The sequence below is a fragment of the Oryctolagus cuniculus genome, chromosome 15, assembly GCF_964237555.1.
Source record: "Oryctolagus cuniculus chromosome 15, mOryCun1.1, whole genome shotgun sequence".
In the NCBI taxonomy this organism is placed as follows: domain Eukaryota; kingdom Metazoa; phylum Chordata; class Mammalia; order Lagomorpha; family Leporidae; genus Oryctolagus; species Oryctolagus cuniculus.
Genome location: NC_091446.1, coordinates 74901244 through 74917962, shown reverse-complemented (window position 1 = coordinate 74917962; position 16719 = coordinate 74901244). Strand labels below are relative to the sequence as shown.

At 45.2% G+C, this 16719-nt stretch overlaps 1 long non-coding RNA gene across 4 annotated transcripts in view; it reads right to left on the bottom strand.

Moving 5' to 3' along the window:
• Positions 1-12350, bottom strand: part of LOC127487441 (uncharacterized) — a 220441-nt gene extending 208091 nt beyond the window's left edge. For 3 of the 4 annotated variants that reach the window (XR_011382789.1, XR_011382791.1, XR_011382790.1), the window contains exons 1-3: positions 12172-12350; positions 7576-7672; positions 6592-6656 (exon numbers count right to left, since the gene is read on the bottom strand). This is a non-coding gene — a long non-coding RNA (uncharacterized lncRNA). The remainder of the gene's footprint in view (positions 1-6591; positions 6657-7575; positions 7673-12171) is intronic. The other variant, XR_011382792.1, reaches the window with a different exon arrangement.
• Between the last annotated feature and the right edge of the window lie 4369 nt (positions 12351-16719).

Here is a 16719-nt window from a genome sequence, read left to right as displayed (position 1 = left end):
GCTTGATGCAGCTGAGTGGACCCAATCTGGATCAAGGAATCTTCTCTCCCAGGAGTCCGAGATGTGAAGATGTCAATTATCTCTGTTGTGCACTTGGACTAGAAAGTGCTGAGGAACAGCTGAAGGCCCATTTTGATCTTAACCATATGCACACAAAGGGGAAGAACAACATATGAAGGACAGAGAAGCATGGAGGTGTGACCAGAAAGCCCTGAATGAGCAGAGAAATTCACCCTGGCCCCAGATGTTCTTTCAGGGTTTGACTCTAGTCTCCTAAGGAGATAGATACACAGACAATTGATAGAAAGATTGATTGATTCAAGCAGATACATAGATACATAGTTAGATAGGTAATTACTGGCTCCTGAATGTTTGTCATGGGTTGAGTAAGACCTGTCTTCCGCAAACTCATACAAGATGGTTAAACTCTACTGTTTTTGTTTTTTGTTTTTTGTTTTTTTTTTTTAAGGCAGAGTGGACAGTGAGAGAGAGAGACAGAGAGAAAGGTCTTCCTTTGCCGTTGGTTCACCCTCTAATGGCCACCGCGGCCAGCGCGCTGTGGCCGGCGCACCACGCTGATCTGATGGCAGGAGCCAGGTACTTATCCTGGTCTCCCATGGGGTGCAGGGCCCAAGCACTTGGGCCATCCTCCACTGCACTCCCTGGCCACAGCAGAGAGCTGGCCTGGAAGAGGGGCAACCGGGACAGAATCCGGTGCCCCGACCAGGACTTGAACCCGGTATGCCGGCGCCGCAAGGTGGAGGATTAGCCTAGTGAGCTGCGGCGCCGGCTTCTACTGGTTTTTTTTTTTTTTAATTTATTTTATTTGAAAAGTAGAATTACAGAGAGGCAGAGGGAAAGAGAGAGAGACAGACAGAGAGTAAGTGAGTGAGAGTGGGAAAGTGCATGAGAGGTCTTCCATCCACCGGTTCACTCCCCAGATGGCTGCAACATCCAGAGCTGGGCTGATCCAAAGCCAGGAGCTTCCTCTGGGTCCCCCATGTGGGTTCAGGGGCCAAAGGATTTGGGCCATCTTCCACTGCTTTCTCAGGGCATAACAGAGAACTGGATCTGAAGAGGAGCAGCAGGTACTTGAACCTGCACCCATGTGGGACACTGGTGCCACAGGCATCTGCTTTACCCATTACACCACAGCACTAAACTCTACTACCAGGGCCAGTGATGTGGTGTAGTGGGTAAAGTTGCCTCCTGCAGGGCTAGCATCCCATATGGGTGCCAGTTCTAGTCTCAGCTACATAGCTTTCTGCTATGGCCTGGGAAAGCAGAAGATGGCCCAAGTCCTTGGGCCTCTGCACCCACATGGGAGACCTGGAGGGAGCTCCTGGCTCCTCCTGGCTTTGGATCAGCTCAGCACCAGATGTTGTGGCCAATTGGGGAGTGAACCAGCAGATGGAAGACCTCTCTCTCTCTCTCTCTCTCTCTCTCTGTCTCTCTCTCTCTCTGACTCTCCTTCTCTCTCTGTATAACTCTGACTTTCAAATAAATAAATAAATCTTAAAAAATAAAATAAAATAAACTCTACTATCTTAACATTGAAGGTCGATGGATTAAAGACACAGACTTGATCTAATTATGGCACCTGGGAGGTGTGTCAGGTGGGAGGTTTTAGGCCATGGAAGTGTGCACTTGGAGGTGGTTCTCAAAGAAATAATTATTAAAGTTCTAGCCAGCTCTTCTTTTACCTGCCTGGCTCACCACATAATTATTCCTCCATACCCACCATGACCAGCCTCCATCAGATCCTAGACTACGGGGCCACCTAATTGTGACCTCCAAATTATACACTGAAATCAAGCCTTTCCAAGAAGGACATTTTAATTGAAGGTATTTTAGTTAAAGGAACCAAAAGCAGACTAATAAATTGTTCCTGTGACCTTCTCACCAATCCTTATAAAACTTTACCTTCGATGCTTTAATGTGATAGATTGTGTTTGAGGAAATAGTAACCAACGTGACAGGCTTAGGTGACCAAGCATTGCTGTGATAGACGTATGCTCCATTGAAACATGAACCTGATACACCATAGGAGTCTTATGAGATGCAAGCAGCTCACAGATCATTAATCTCTCCCCTATTACTCAAAGCAAATAAAATAAAAAGCAAATGATTTGCACATATAAAGATTTCAGATACCTAGAGGAAAACTGAAGAACATAGATAGAGATTGTGGTTATATTTTAATTTTTCTTTCACCCAAAGATCACATCTTTGGAAGAGAAATGGGTATGAACTATCAACAAAGCAGAAGCCAATGCAAGACTCAGCTTCCCGACTCATGACTTTAAGAGATGGCCGAGCCATGGCAACAGACAGAGGAGATTTTATTAGGACAAGCAAAGTCAAAGTCAAGACTGAATATATGACAGTCAGTGTCATCAAGAAGATGAAAATCTCATCTAAAATATATGCTACTGGAAACTAAGAAGCTACCAGACATGACACAGGAAAGATTCTCAGATAAAAGTTACAGGTAAGGAAGTTAAGATGAGAATATATTGTCATTCCAGAAGGATGGCACCACGAGGGAATTCATACCCCTTCTCCCTTTTTCCTCTTAAAATATCCATGACATTTTCTGTCAAAGGGTAAAAAAAATTCACATTAACACCCAAAGTGTTTGACAAGAATGTTGAGCATATTTCATATTCTGCAGCAAATGTATACTCTGTCTTAAAAAGTTAGAGAAAATTACAAGTTGGTACCAGCTGCCAACCCAGTCCCAGAACTCTGCCTCCCAGGGGACATCGAGTAAAGAGAGAGAGCAGCATGGCCCAAACACTGGTGGCCAGCTAAGTGCTGACACTGCACCCGTAGATGCACAACTAGGCTAGGCATGAGGGACCTCACAGTGCTAAGTTCAGACTTGAGCCCCAGATTCAGTGAGTGCCATTCCTCTCATCCAAGAGGTGTATGCAGCAATCGCCCAAGCCCCAGCCACACCCTGATGCTGAAGTAGTACTGACAATATGACTACAAGAAGACAGATGCTTGACCCTTGCTGCAAATGGAAAGGAACCTCCCTCATGAGTTTTATTCCATCTTTGGAAACATCTGATATTCTCAAAAGTGGAATGATAGAACAATAAAACTACTTAAATTTAGCACAGACAACAAATCCCAATTTTAGAAGCAATATTGATGATCCTTTCATTCTGAATAAGGGGAAAACTGAAGCTAGAAATCTGAAAAACACAGAAGCCAACAGCTCTGGTTGTGTTGTAGGCAGGCATAGAGGATAAAATTGATCAGGTTTGTGAGCTGGAAGGACATGCCTTTACCATGCCCCTGTGTGACCTCACCCCCCTACCTAGACACACCTGTGGGCCTACCAGTCAATCAGATTAACTAACCACTCCCCTCTGGAAGTGGATTAAAGGCCTGGGACACTGTGGGTCTGCCCGTTTTTTGGCTGTTTGCCTCTTTTTCCAGTGGTGGGGGGAAGCTTGCTGCCCCTGCACATCCAGGGCCACCTGCCCCATGCTTCCTGGCCTCCATGCTCCTCCACATGGCTGGCTCCTGGTACTTGGTATGAATCCAGATTTCTTTCTCTTTTACATAGGGTCCACACTCTCCTATGCATTTCTCCCACTGAATAAAAAGCTTAAAAACTTATCATGCTGCCTCGTTCATTTATGGCGGTGTTCAGAATTCTTATCTGAATATTAGGCAAGAAGCCACACAGGCTTATTAGTATTGGGAATTTATTAATAAGCACATGGTGATATCATATGGCACTCCATATTCCGGAATTAGTTGGACCTAAGGATCAAGAATGCTCTAACCCCAAATCCAAGGCTTGGACAAGGATGAGCAACAAAAATAAAACTTCAAGACAGACTCCCAGGAAACAAAATCTGAGCAAACATGAAAAAAACTTCAGACCACAAGAACTTATTCCTTTGACATCTTTGAAAAAGGAAGACAATACACTTAAATCACACTATAGAACAATTTAAATGAGGATTGGAAGTGGTCAATGCAATTGATGCTGTAGAAAAATCAATTAGTAAAAGAGAAAATGGGCTTCAGAAACATACAGAATGTCAAAGAAATTTACACAGTCAGAAAGAATATGAATAAATGTTTCCAGCATCCACATTCTGCCTGGCTGTCTTGGCTGCTGGGAACACAAATATGAAAAAAAACATTTACACCTGCCCCCAGGGTGGTCATAGCTCAGTAAGGAAAGAAGAACAGACAAATAATAATATAGATGTCATTAAATGATAACACACTACCCCAGAATCACAAAAATACAATTTCTTTTGTAGTATCCGCAGATAGTATACAAAAAGAAAGAAAAAAAAAGGACACATTAAGAATATTCTATATTTTAAAAAGAAGGAAATGTGCAGGCTTTATTCTCAGAGCACACAATTAGTACATCAAAAAATCTGGAAATAAGAACATTCATCTCCTATTTTAGGGAGAACCTATATCACAATGCATGGGATAAGCACAGCTATACAAAAAGAGAAAGACATGTGCTTTCAACATTTTCACCATTTCAAAGAGTACTTCAGTGCCATTAGGAGCGGAGGTGATTAGTGAACTACTGGAAAACAAAGACACAGGAAACACTAAAACACAAATAAAAGGGACAACAGCAAATCTAATGAAGAAAAAAAGAAAATCATTTGGAAAAATCATTTTTTAATAAAAAGCATCTCTCTTCATATCCTGGTTGCATGTTTTATTAATATTATGAAACTATTAAAGAAGAAAGAAAAGGAAACATCTGAGAAAATGACATCTTGAAACCACAAAATACGAAATCGCTGTAATAGAGATCAATAAAGGAGTTGCAATTTTGGATACAATAGGCTAAATACAATCCACCCTTTTTCTAATACTAAATGTAACTGTAAGACCTGGACAAAATGCATCGAGCAGTAATTTCAGGGACCTGAAAAGTAAATAAGAGGCAGATTAGGGAGGAAGAACAGAATCAAAATATCACTAATGGATGGAAGTCTACCAGTTTCTCTGGTAGTATCTGTCAGCCTGCAAAGCCAGCTGAAACCCATAGCCAGGCACCAGGGTACATAAAGAGCCCAAGGGCTTTGGCACAATAAACAGAAAAAGGAGTTTCTAGGGCTTAGAGAGAAAACAGAAATCTTGGTTTTCTTTCTTTCTCCATCTTTTTGAATCCCAGACTCCAGGACAGAAGAACCCAGACCCTGGGGCAAGGGAGCCCTCCTCCACAGCGCCCAGAGCCTTGGGCCCTAAGTGCAATTCAAACCTTTATTGGTGTTTTGCACCCTCTGTCTTGGTGCTACTAGTCTCTGGATGCAGAAGCAGTCACAGAATCACATTGTGGGGGGAGGTCAGTGCCGTGGCTCACTTGGTTAATCCTCTGCCTGCAGCACCTGCATCCCATATGGGTGCCGGGTTCTAGTCCCAGTTGTTCCTCTTCCAGTCCAGCTCTCTGTGGAGGATGGCCCAAGTGCTTGGGCCCCTACACCCACATGGGAGACTGGGAAGAAGCACCTGGCTCCTGGCTTCGAATCGGCACAGCGCCAGCCATAGTGGCAATTTGGGGAGTGAACCAATGGAAGGAAGACCTTTCTCTCTGTCTCTCTCTCTCAGTCTATAACTCTACCTGTCAAATAAATAAATAAAAGAATCACATTGGGGAGAGGAGCAACTAAAGCCCCAAGAATTAAAAGCTGGGCTTACCCACAGCTGGACACAAGTAGATCTGATCAAGTAAACATAATAAATTTGATAATAAACTAAACAATATGTCATTACCCCGATTTCATTTATACACACACACACACACACACACAGGCTCCAAAGAGCACTACAAAAGCCTTGAAAACTGGGTTAACTTTGAACCCACAGTCCCAAGAAGATAGATTGGAACATGTGCCCTAAACCAGGACTGATTACCTAACAAAACAAAAACTGCCTTCTCCATAAGATTTGCTTTAAAACTCAGAATTTTATAACACAATATTCAAAATACCCAGGGTGCAATCCAAAATTAATATATGAAGAGCCAGAAACATATCAATTCACATGGGAGAAAAAAAGCAACAGATGCTAATGCCAAGATACAAACTCTTAAAATTATCTAACAAAGAACTTAGAACAGTTGACATTAAAATGTTCCAGAATGTAATTGTGAAATAACTCAGAAACAAATGAACAGAAAGTCACACCAATAACAGAAAATATAAAGATTGAATGGAACATTAAAACAAAAATACAATGACTACAAAAGAAAAAAATTATACCAGAATGGAGATGGCAGAGAAAAGATAACCCAATTAAAAATATATATACTTTCTGAATAGGGAGAAAAGAGACTGAAAAAAAAAAATAAGATCTTAGGAACATGTTGGATAATCACAAAAAGTTTAACACAATGTCAACAAAGTCCAGAGAAGAAAGAATATAAACATGGAAAAATAATAATGTCTGAAATTTCCTGTTTAGGTAAAGACACAACTTACAGATTCAAAACTTTAACAAAACTCAGAGAGGATTCATGTTTTCAAATGCGTAACTGAAACTGCAAAGGAGTAAAGGCAATGAATTGAACAGAGATAAGCAACATGTTACCTGTAGGGCACAATGATCCAAATGACTGTGGAACTCCTCATTAGATGGCATTCATTCTTCAGGCACTAGAAGGAGAAGAGAATCAATTTAGAACTCTACAAACATTGGAAATATACTTCAGAAAGAACCATGAAATTTAAACTGCTTTTAAATTAAAGGAAACCTAGGAGAATCCTTTGCCAACAGACTTGCTTTTCTTTTTTTTTTAAGATTTATTTATTTGAAAGTCAGAGTTACACAGAGAGAGGAGAGACAGAGAGAGAAAGAGGTCTTCCATCTGATGGTACACTCCCACAAATGGCTGCAACAGCTGGAGCTGCATCAATCCGAAGCCAGGAGCCAGCAGCTTCTTCCAGGTCTCCCATGCAGATACAGGGGTCCAAGGACTCAGGCCATCTTCTACTGCTTTCCCAGGCCATAGCAGAGAGCTGGCTCAGAAGTGGAGCAGCTGGGTCTCAAACTAACGCCCATATGGGATGCCAGCACTTCAGGTCAGGGCATTAACCCTCTGCGCCACAGCACCGCCCTGCAACAGACCTGCTTTTTAAGAGATGGTTAATGGCCGGCACCACGGCTCAATAGGCTAATCCTCCACCTGCTGCGCCAGCACACCAGGTTCTAGTCCTGGTCGGGGTGCCAGATTCTGTCCCAGTTGCCCCTCTTCCAGGCCAGCTCTCTGCTGTGGCCCGGGAGTGCAGTGGAGGATGGCCCAAGTGCTTGGGCCCTGCATCCCCTGGGAGACCAGGAGAAGCACCTGGCTCCTACCTTCGGTGCAGTGCGCTGGCCGTGGCGGCCATTGGAGGGTGAACCAATGGCAAAGGAAGACCTTTCTCTCTGTCTCTCTCTCTCACTGTCCACTCTGCCTGTCAAAAAAAAAAAAAAGAGAGAGAGAGAGAGAGATGGTTAACAAATTCTTCAGAAGAGAGTAAAACAGAAGAAACTTAGAACATAAAGAATGAAGGAAGAAAACAAAATGGTAAATACCTGGTAACTATTGTTACTGGTTGCAGAGGGAAGGGTAGAACTTGCTGGAACAAGTTTCCTGAGTTCTTTTCCTCAGCTTAGTATAGAAATGAAAATCCTGGAAACAATTTGCAAAGAGGCAGAAAATTTTATTAGACAGAAAAACTTTTATTTGATTGGCAAGTGACAGAAAAAGTGTCTGGTTTGAGAGGAGACCAGGCTGAGTGCCCAAACAGGACACTGGTTTTGAGGAAGTGTCCCAGGTTTTTAAGGCAAATATCACAGAGACCATTTACTCTCAAGATCCTTAGAATGTGTTTCATGGTTGAAAATTATAATTACAACATTGCATTAGGGGCTGGCACCATGGCTCACTTGGTTAATCCTCCACCTACAGCACTGACATCCCATATGGGCACCAGTTGCTCCTCTTCCACTACAGCTCTCTGCTGTGGCCAGGAGGGCAGTGGAGGATGGCCCAAGTGCTTGGGCCCTGCACCCGCAGGGGAGACCAGGAGAAAGCCTCTGGCTCCTGGCTTTGGATCGGCACAGTGCACCGACTCTGGCAGCCATGTTGGGGGTGAACCAACAGAAGGAAGACCTTTCTCTCTGTCACTCTCTCTCACTGTATAACTCTATCTGTCAAAAAAAAAAAACATTGTGTTACAGAATTTTCAATGCATACTGTAATCAAGTATGGCAATTATAACTTCAGGGAGGAGAGCAAAGAGACAACATAGTGGTCAGATTTCTATATTCCATTTGAAATTGATAAAATATCAATTCTAATTAGACTTGGTAAAGTTAAGTAATTACAGAGAGAAGTCACTAAAAAACTTTGCAAATCAAAAACTCAGTCAGTAAGTCAAATAGGACACCAAAAAATGCTCAAGTAACACAAAACAATGCAGACACTAGGGAATGGAGGAAAATTAGAAACAGAACTGAAACTGAGTTCCAATTCCCTAATGCCTCTGTTGTAGACTTTATCAGGCCTTGGTCTCACTCCCTTAGATTATAGTCCCTCTGTATTCACTATAATGATTATGAGTCAATTCTTCATTAAAAATCAACTCCTTAAATTAAGGAAGACAAGCATAGGTCAGATAGGCCCAAAGACCAAATCGCAACATGCAGAATTCAATTATCACCTCCACAGTTAATGTCTTAATGCTAGGCTCCATTTTGAGATGCTTCTCAGCAACACTAGACCTTGGTCAAACTAAGCAATAACAACTAACCATTATAGTAAACATTTACCAGGAAAAAAATAAGATTCTTGGGGAGAATATAAAGCAACTAAAACACCCACAAACCCAAAATGCAACAGTGACTTTATGTTTATTATTTATTTATTTGAAAGACAAAGAAACAGACCTCCTATCTGCTGGTTCATTACCCAACAGCAGATGCAGGGCCAGGTTGAAGTCTAAACTGGGAACTAAAGCTGAATCTCCCACCCAGGTGACGGAAATTCAACTACCTGAGCCATTAGCTTGCTGCCTCTAAAGGTGTGCATTAGCAGCAAGTTGGAATTAGAAATGGAGCTGGGACTCAATCCCAGGTACTCCGATTAGGGACATGGGTGTCCCACATAGTATTTTACCTACTAAGCCAAATGCCCACTCCAAGCAGCCATTCTAGGAAAGTGGTTTAACCATTTCTTTCCAAGTGAAACATACATTTAGTATACAACCTAGAAATTCATCTCTAGATATTTACTCAAGAGAAATGAAAATATATATTTGCAGAAAACTAGTATTAAGTGTTTACAGTGGCTATATTCATATTCATACAAGCCAGGAAATGTCCAAAGTTCTTCAATAGGAAAATAGTGAATATTAGAGGCTAGGAAGAGCAGGGAGGAGGAGGGCAGGGATAGATTGAGTAACAGGTATCAGAATACAGTTAGAATAAGTTCCAGTGTTCTACACCACAACAAAGAAGGTACAATTCAGAGTAACCCCCTGTTCTGAAAAGAACCAGAAGACAGGAGCTCTAGGCTCTAAACAAAAAATATAAGGATGTGGAAATGCTTGTTACTCCAATTTGGTCATTACATACTGTATACAAGTATTGAATTAGAATACTGTATCCCACAATTAAAGATAAATATTGTATGTCCATTAAAATCAACATTTTAAAAATAAAATATGAGCAGAAGTCTTGGACACTTCGTGATGGAATGCTGCAAATAGACAAGAAGCCCCTCCTTGCAGGCCACAATAAAAGTGCTGGGCATCATTAGTCATTAGAGAAATGCACATTAAGACCACATGGAGGGGGACCCTGTGACACAGTGGGTTAAGGCCCTGGCCTGAAGCACCGGCATCCCACATGGGAGCCGGTTTGAGACCCAGCAGCTCCACTTCCAATCCAGCTCTCTGTTATGGCCTGGGAAAGCAGTGGAGGATGGCCCAAGTCCTTGGGCCCCTGCACCAGTGTGGGAGACCAGGAAGAAGCTCCTGGCTCCTGGCTCCTGGCTTTGGATCGGTGCAGCTCCGTCCATTGCAGCCAACTGGGGAGTGAACCATCAGATGGAAGACCTCTCTCTCTCTCTCTACCTCTACCTCTACCTCTCCTCTCTCTGTAAACTCTTTCAAATAAATAAATTAATTTTTAAAAAAAGACCACATGGGGTACTCTTACACAATACAATGGCTATTGTAAAACAACTGATGGCCCTGAATGTGGGCAAGGATGGAGAGAAAACAGAATTCCAAAACATCATCTTAGAGAGTATAAAATGGTACAACCACATTGTAAACCAGTTTAGCAAGTTCTTCAAAAACCTTACACCTACTCTAGAACCCAGCTATTTTACTGGTAGGTGCATTTCCCCCAGAACAATGAAAATGTGCATTCACAGGCAGACTGGGACAAGAACACATATAACAGCACCTTTGCTCATCACAGCCAAACACGGGAAACCAAGCAAATGGCCATCAGAGTAGCAAGGGGTTGTCAGCTGCCAACACAGGTCTGCTCACGTCCTGCAGGGTGCTCAGCCATCACAGGGAACACACGAGGGTTCTGTGCAGCAGCAAGCATGGCTGAGCCACAGGCTCTGGAAGCAACATGACGTATTGTTCCATTAACAGGATGCTCCAGAACAGACAAAACCCACGGCTGGTGAAAGACATCAGGAGTAGCAAGAAAGTCTGAGGGGGCTGCAAAAATTGGCAGGAAACTGGGATAAAAGCTCAATTTATGTTGGTGCAAGACTTTTTGAAAGCCATGTGTACAAGGAGGCTTCTAAAAGATCAGGTAAAGCATTTAGAAGGAAGAAATGATGCATGGATTTCAAAACTGTTTTGCATCAAAGTAAGATTACATTTCAATTCCAGTTTTCCTAGAAACTTTTTTTGACAGGCGGAGTTAGACAATTAGAGAGAGAGTGACAAAGAGAAAGGTCTTCCTTCATCCCCCAAATGGCTGCTACAGCCAGCGCACTGCGCCGATCTGAAGCCAGGAGTGAGGAGCTTCCTCCTGGTCTCCCATGCAGGTGAAGGGCCCAAGCACTTGGGCCATCCTCCACTGCCTTCCCCAGCCATAGCAGAGAGCTGGACTGGAAGAGGGGCAACCGGAACAGAATCCGGCACCCCAACCGGGACTAGAACGTGTGGTGTCAGCGCTGCAGGCAGAGGATTACCCTAGTGAGCCACAGCACCGGCCGACACTACAAGATTTGAAAAAGAAACACACACACACACACACACATACACACACACACACACACCATACCTACAGGGCCCTATCATAACTCCCTGTAACGGCTGAAAGGCAAAGACATGCCAAATGCCAGGTGTTGTGGACAGGAAGCAATCAGGACTCACACACTGCTGGCGGGAAGGTGCATCCACACCTGAGACAGCAGGCTCAAGGCTGAACACGCGCACTCAGTGACACAGCCCCTCCAGTTCCTACAGGAACACGTGTGCCTGCGCGGACACACGGTGCTGCCATCAGCGATCTGCTGCAGACATTCACAGAGGGTCTGCATAGAACGCGGATAGAACTACTCCAATGGCCATGGACGCAGGAACGCTAGAGCCGCGGGAACGAGCCTTCCATGACCCACCGGAAGAATGCAGACGACCCTCACAAAGATAACACTGCCCTACAAAAGCAAGGCACACATATCTGGGAAAAATAAAACTTAGCATCAGTAGACCAGAGCGGTGGTGGAACACAGCCCAAGAGGGAGTCCTGGGTTTCAGTACGGTTCTGTTTTTACTTTCATCGTAACACTCGTGCCACGTGTGCTGGGTCTGTAACAGTCCATCAGCTTGTACACCTATGAATTCCGCAAGCACACTGCAGCACACGTCACACTTCAGTACGATTCAGAAAAGAGAGAAGGTGATGGCCTCTTCTCACTGAGGCGCCACGGGTACTTTTGGCTCGGGGAAGAGGAAATGCCACAAAATGTTCACAGGGTCCGCGGGGAAAGTTCTTTCTCACTCTCCCTCCCTTCCTCCTTCCTCTCTCTTCTCCCGTCTCCTACTCTCTTTCCCTCTCGTCCACACCTTCCTTCCTCCATCAACCTTCCCTGTAGGAGGGGGAAAATACTCGTTTCTCAGGAACAAAACTAAAAGTCCTGAGGTGAAAACTTACGGAAGCCGCCGTGGAGAACCGCTAGGGCCCCCGCAGAAAATCATGAAGAGAGTACCAGCACGTCCCCGAAAACGGCGTGGCCGCCACGGGCCTGACCCTTGGCTGGGCGGGGTCTTTCCCAGCCTCGGACACCAGCTCCTGGCGGCTCCTGGCAGTATCTTCAACGCTCAGGCTGGAACCCAGGCGATGCGCGCGGTGGAGCAGGAGGTCACGCGCCAGCAGCACTTCCGGGTCATAGCGTCTTGCCGGGGAGCGCTGCCCATGGGGTGGGCGTCCAGGAGCAGCCATTGTCTTGCAGGGCACTGCCCGCCTCCCACATCTGTGTGCAGGTGCGCTTCCGGCTGCTCGGCCCTTGGGATCCAGGGAGGTTGCAGGTGCCGGATCAAGTACTTGCGACTTGAATGCTGCAACCGACACAGCTGCCCCAGAGTTCTCTTGTGGTTGTTGTCCCTGGACCCAGAGACCCTGTCCATGGCTGGGGGAAGAAATGATGAAGAAAAAAAGTCTTCAGCCCAAAGGAGAAGCAAAATGGAGCCCCATAGACTGCCGGCCTCAGCACCTGCCCGGGCCTTGGCTTAGGTGGGAAAATGGTGGGTTGCAGAATTTGACACAGTGGAGTGCAGGTGCCGAGAGACCAGAGTCCTGCAGAGAATGGCCAGGTCAGGGTGAGGCATGGGCAAGCTGCAGCACGGAAGGGACAGTCACCAGGCCCAGGCACAAAGGCAGTGGCTGCCCTGCCCATCCCAAGGCCTCCAGGACTCCCGGTGGACGTGGAAGGCTGCTCTCAGGGAAAACCTGGAGGGCTGCTCTCCCCCAGGCTGAAACTGGGCCGGAACCAGGGACCACTGGGCTGACTGGCCGAGGTGTGCCCGCCTGCCTGTCAGGAAGCCTGACCTCTTGGCTCCCACTCCCACCCCCAGGGCTGCCCTCAGTGAAATTCCAGCTCAGGACTGCCTTTCAGTGTGAGTTGTTAAAGGAAGCTCTTCGGGCCCTTGCAGAGTGCTCAGAGTGCAGTGGGGAGGGAAAGAAACTTTCCTTCCGGTTAGACAATGGCAAAGACGGACTGAGCCGCCTCAGCTCCTGCCTCTGGCAGACCCAATTGTTGCAGACAGAAACGGATGCCTTGGTCACCCTTGGGGAGACCCCCACCGGCACCTCAGATATTTCCCAAGGCAAGCAGAGGTGCTACCTAAGGCAGGAGTCCACTCTTCTCAGCCAGAAAAACGGTCTGGTGACCTCCGAGAGGCTGTTGAATCAGGCCTGTTTATTACTTATGAATGTATTTTAACTGGCAAAAATTACATGTATTTATCACATACAGCACAATATTTTGAAATACATGCACATTTTGGAATGGCTAAATGAGTCAATTGACATGAATTATCTCAATGCTCTTGCCTTTTTTGTGATGAGAACATTTAAAATTTACTCCTAGTAAATCCTCAGAAAGATTTATTTTATTTATTTGAAAGAGTTACAGAGAGAGGTAGAGACAGAGAGAGAGAGAGAGATAGAGATCTTCCATCCATTGGTTCACTCCCCAGATGGCCTCAATGGCAGGAGTTGCACTGATCTGAAGCCAGCAGCCAGGAGCTTCTTCCTGGTCTCCCACATTGGGTGTGGAGGCCCAAGGACTTGGGCCATCCTCTACTTCTATCCCAGGCCATAGCAGAGAGCTGTATCAGAAGTGGAGCAGTCGGGACTAGCACCGGCACCCATTTGGGATGCTGGTGCTTCAGGACAGGGCGCTAACTTGCTGCACCACAGCGCCAGCCCCAGCACAAACTTTTAATATTCGGGGGGTAAATATTGAAGAATGGAATAGCTGCCTCATCTTGTAACTTTCATTGCATTCCACAAATTTTGGTGAGTTGCTTTTTCCATTAATTTGTTTTAATTCATTAAAATACCTTATAATTTCCCTTTTGATATATTCTTTGACCAATGGGTTACTTAGAAGTATGTTATTTAGATTCCAAAAATTTGGTGATGTTCCAGATATCTTTTTATTGTTGATTGCTAATTTAATGGCATGATAATCACAGAATACATTCTGTATGACTTAAATACTTGAAAGTTTGTTGACACTTGTTTTTTGTATTTCCCCACATAGTTACTATTTTCAGTGCTTTTTGGTCCTTTGTGTAAATCTAGATTTCTATATGAATCATTTTTCTTCAGATATCTTTTCCTTCATGTGTGTGAGCAAAGGAGAGAGAAATAGAATAATAGAATATACGCTTTCTGATATCTTTTCTTTTAAGGACACTAATCCTATCTGAGCAGGGCCCCGTATCTGTGACCTTATTTAGCCACCAAAACCTCTATAAAGACCTTATCTTCAAATGCAGTTCTACTGGAGGTTGAGATTCCAATGTATGAGTTTGTGAGTGAGGGGCACAATTCATTCCATAGGAGAAGATGACTTGTAAATATGGAGACAAGGGTAAGGGGTAACTTGGGGATAACAGAAAGCTGAGGGAAGAGAGGAGTTCAATGCAAGGCCAACACAATGAGACAATACAGTCATAATAAAACGGACAGTTCCAGCGCACTGTGTAGGTATTGTGGGCAACTCTTTACCTGGGTGACCTCTGATTCCTCATGGCACTGTGTGTAGTCAGCTTGCTTTAGAGTTCAGGAAACAGAGACTTGTGGAACTTGGATAACCTGACAGAGGATCCCGCAGCTGCTGAGGAGAGCTGCATTCAAACTGGGCTCCCTTAACACAGGTGTGCTGTTTTCGCTAGGCTCAGCTGCCTCTCGGTAGGGGTTGCTGCTGAGAAGAGAGACCTGGCTTGGAAGAGACTTAGGAAACATCAGTGAGGCTCTGGGAGTCAGAAGGGAGGTTTTCTGATGTGGGTAGTTGGGAGCTATAGAAGTGTGGCCTGGCCAGTGTAGACCAGTGTGAATGACACTGGTGCTCTTTGATGTATCTGTTGGGTACTCATGGAAAAGAGGACTCCAGGGCTTCGTGTTGTGGTGCAGCAGATGAAACTGCCTATTGTGATGCCAGCATCCTATAACCCAGTGCTGGTTTGAGTCCCAGATGCTATGCTTCTCGTACAGCTTCCTGCTAACACACCTGGGAAAGCAGCAGAAGATGGTTCAAGTACTAGGGCCCTTGTGCTCACATGGGAGACCCGGATGGAATTCCAGGCTCCTGGCTTGAGGCAGGCCAGGCCTAGCTTCAGTGGCTGAGAGCATTTGGGGAGTGCACGAGTGTGGAAGATCCTTCTGTCTTTCCCCCTCACTCTGTCACTGTCTTTCAAATAAATAAATAAATTTTTAAAAAAAGAAAAAAAAGACTCCAACTGCTGTAGGCAGGGTGGGGTGGGGAAGGTCCCCAGCTGTATTTACTCCAGGTTCTTATCTCCATGTGAGATAAAATTCAAAGTAGAGTCATATATTGAGTGCAAAAATTGAAGGATTTATTTAGAGAGAACATTTGAAAGTTAACATGGGTAGTCCCATGAGGAGAGGCACACACTACAAGGAGCAGCATTTGTAGCCCAGTTCAGTGGTCTCTTTTATTGGATAGGGGTGGTGACCTAACTGAATATACAAATGGGGTGGAGCTTGAGCAGGGTTCAGTGCATGTGATGATTCCTGGGAAGGCTTTCTTGGCATCTCCACGTGGAGCCCAGTGTACTCACATTCATAATGGCATCTTTATGATACAGGAGGCTCAGGTGCATCAATTAAATTGGCCTGCAAGGAGGAGGGAGTTAGGATCCAGGCAATGAGACAGAGACTGCTGGAAACTTCTTAGCTCCTTTGTTCCTCACTGGCTCCCTGCCTCATCTGTATCACAAGTAGCTTTAGGAAGCTCAACATTCTGTGTTCACTGGCATCAGAACTGTGTGCACCACTTCAGATCTTTTCTGTGTCATCGCCCTTCTCTTGTCCTGGGCTGCACCTCTGGTGACACCTCTGCATGGGCTACACCTGCAGGCAGGTGCACAGGTGTCTGACTTTGCCTGCTGTCACCATGGGCACCTACTCTGAGCCCCTACAAATTGATGGACACATTTTCTTCTTTTTCTTTTTTTTATTTTTTTTATTTTTTTTTTTTATTTTTGATAGGCAGAGTGGACAGTGAGAGAGAGAGACAGAGAGAGAAAGGTCTTCCTTTGCCGTTGGTTCACCCTCCAATGGCCGCCACTGCAGCCGGTGCACCATGCTGATCCGATGGCAGGAGCCAGGATCCAGGTGCTTTTCCTGGTCTCCCATGGGGTGCAGGGCCCAAGCACCTGGGCCATCCTCCACTGCACTCCCTGGCCATAGCAGAGAGCTGGCCTGGAAGAGGGGCAACCGGGACAGAATCCAGTGCCCCAACCGGGACTAGAACCCGGTGTGCCGGCGCCGCAAGGTGGAGGATTAGCCTATTGAGCCACGGCGCTGGCTCACATTTTCTTCTTTTTCTGTCACAATGGCCAAAAGCCTTCAGCACTCCACTTTCAGCAATGAGCAGATCATCCAGGTAGAAAACCAATAAGGAATCCAGGGTTTACAGGCCAGCAGCAGCCCTGGCTGGTGGCAGCCAGC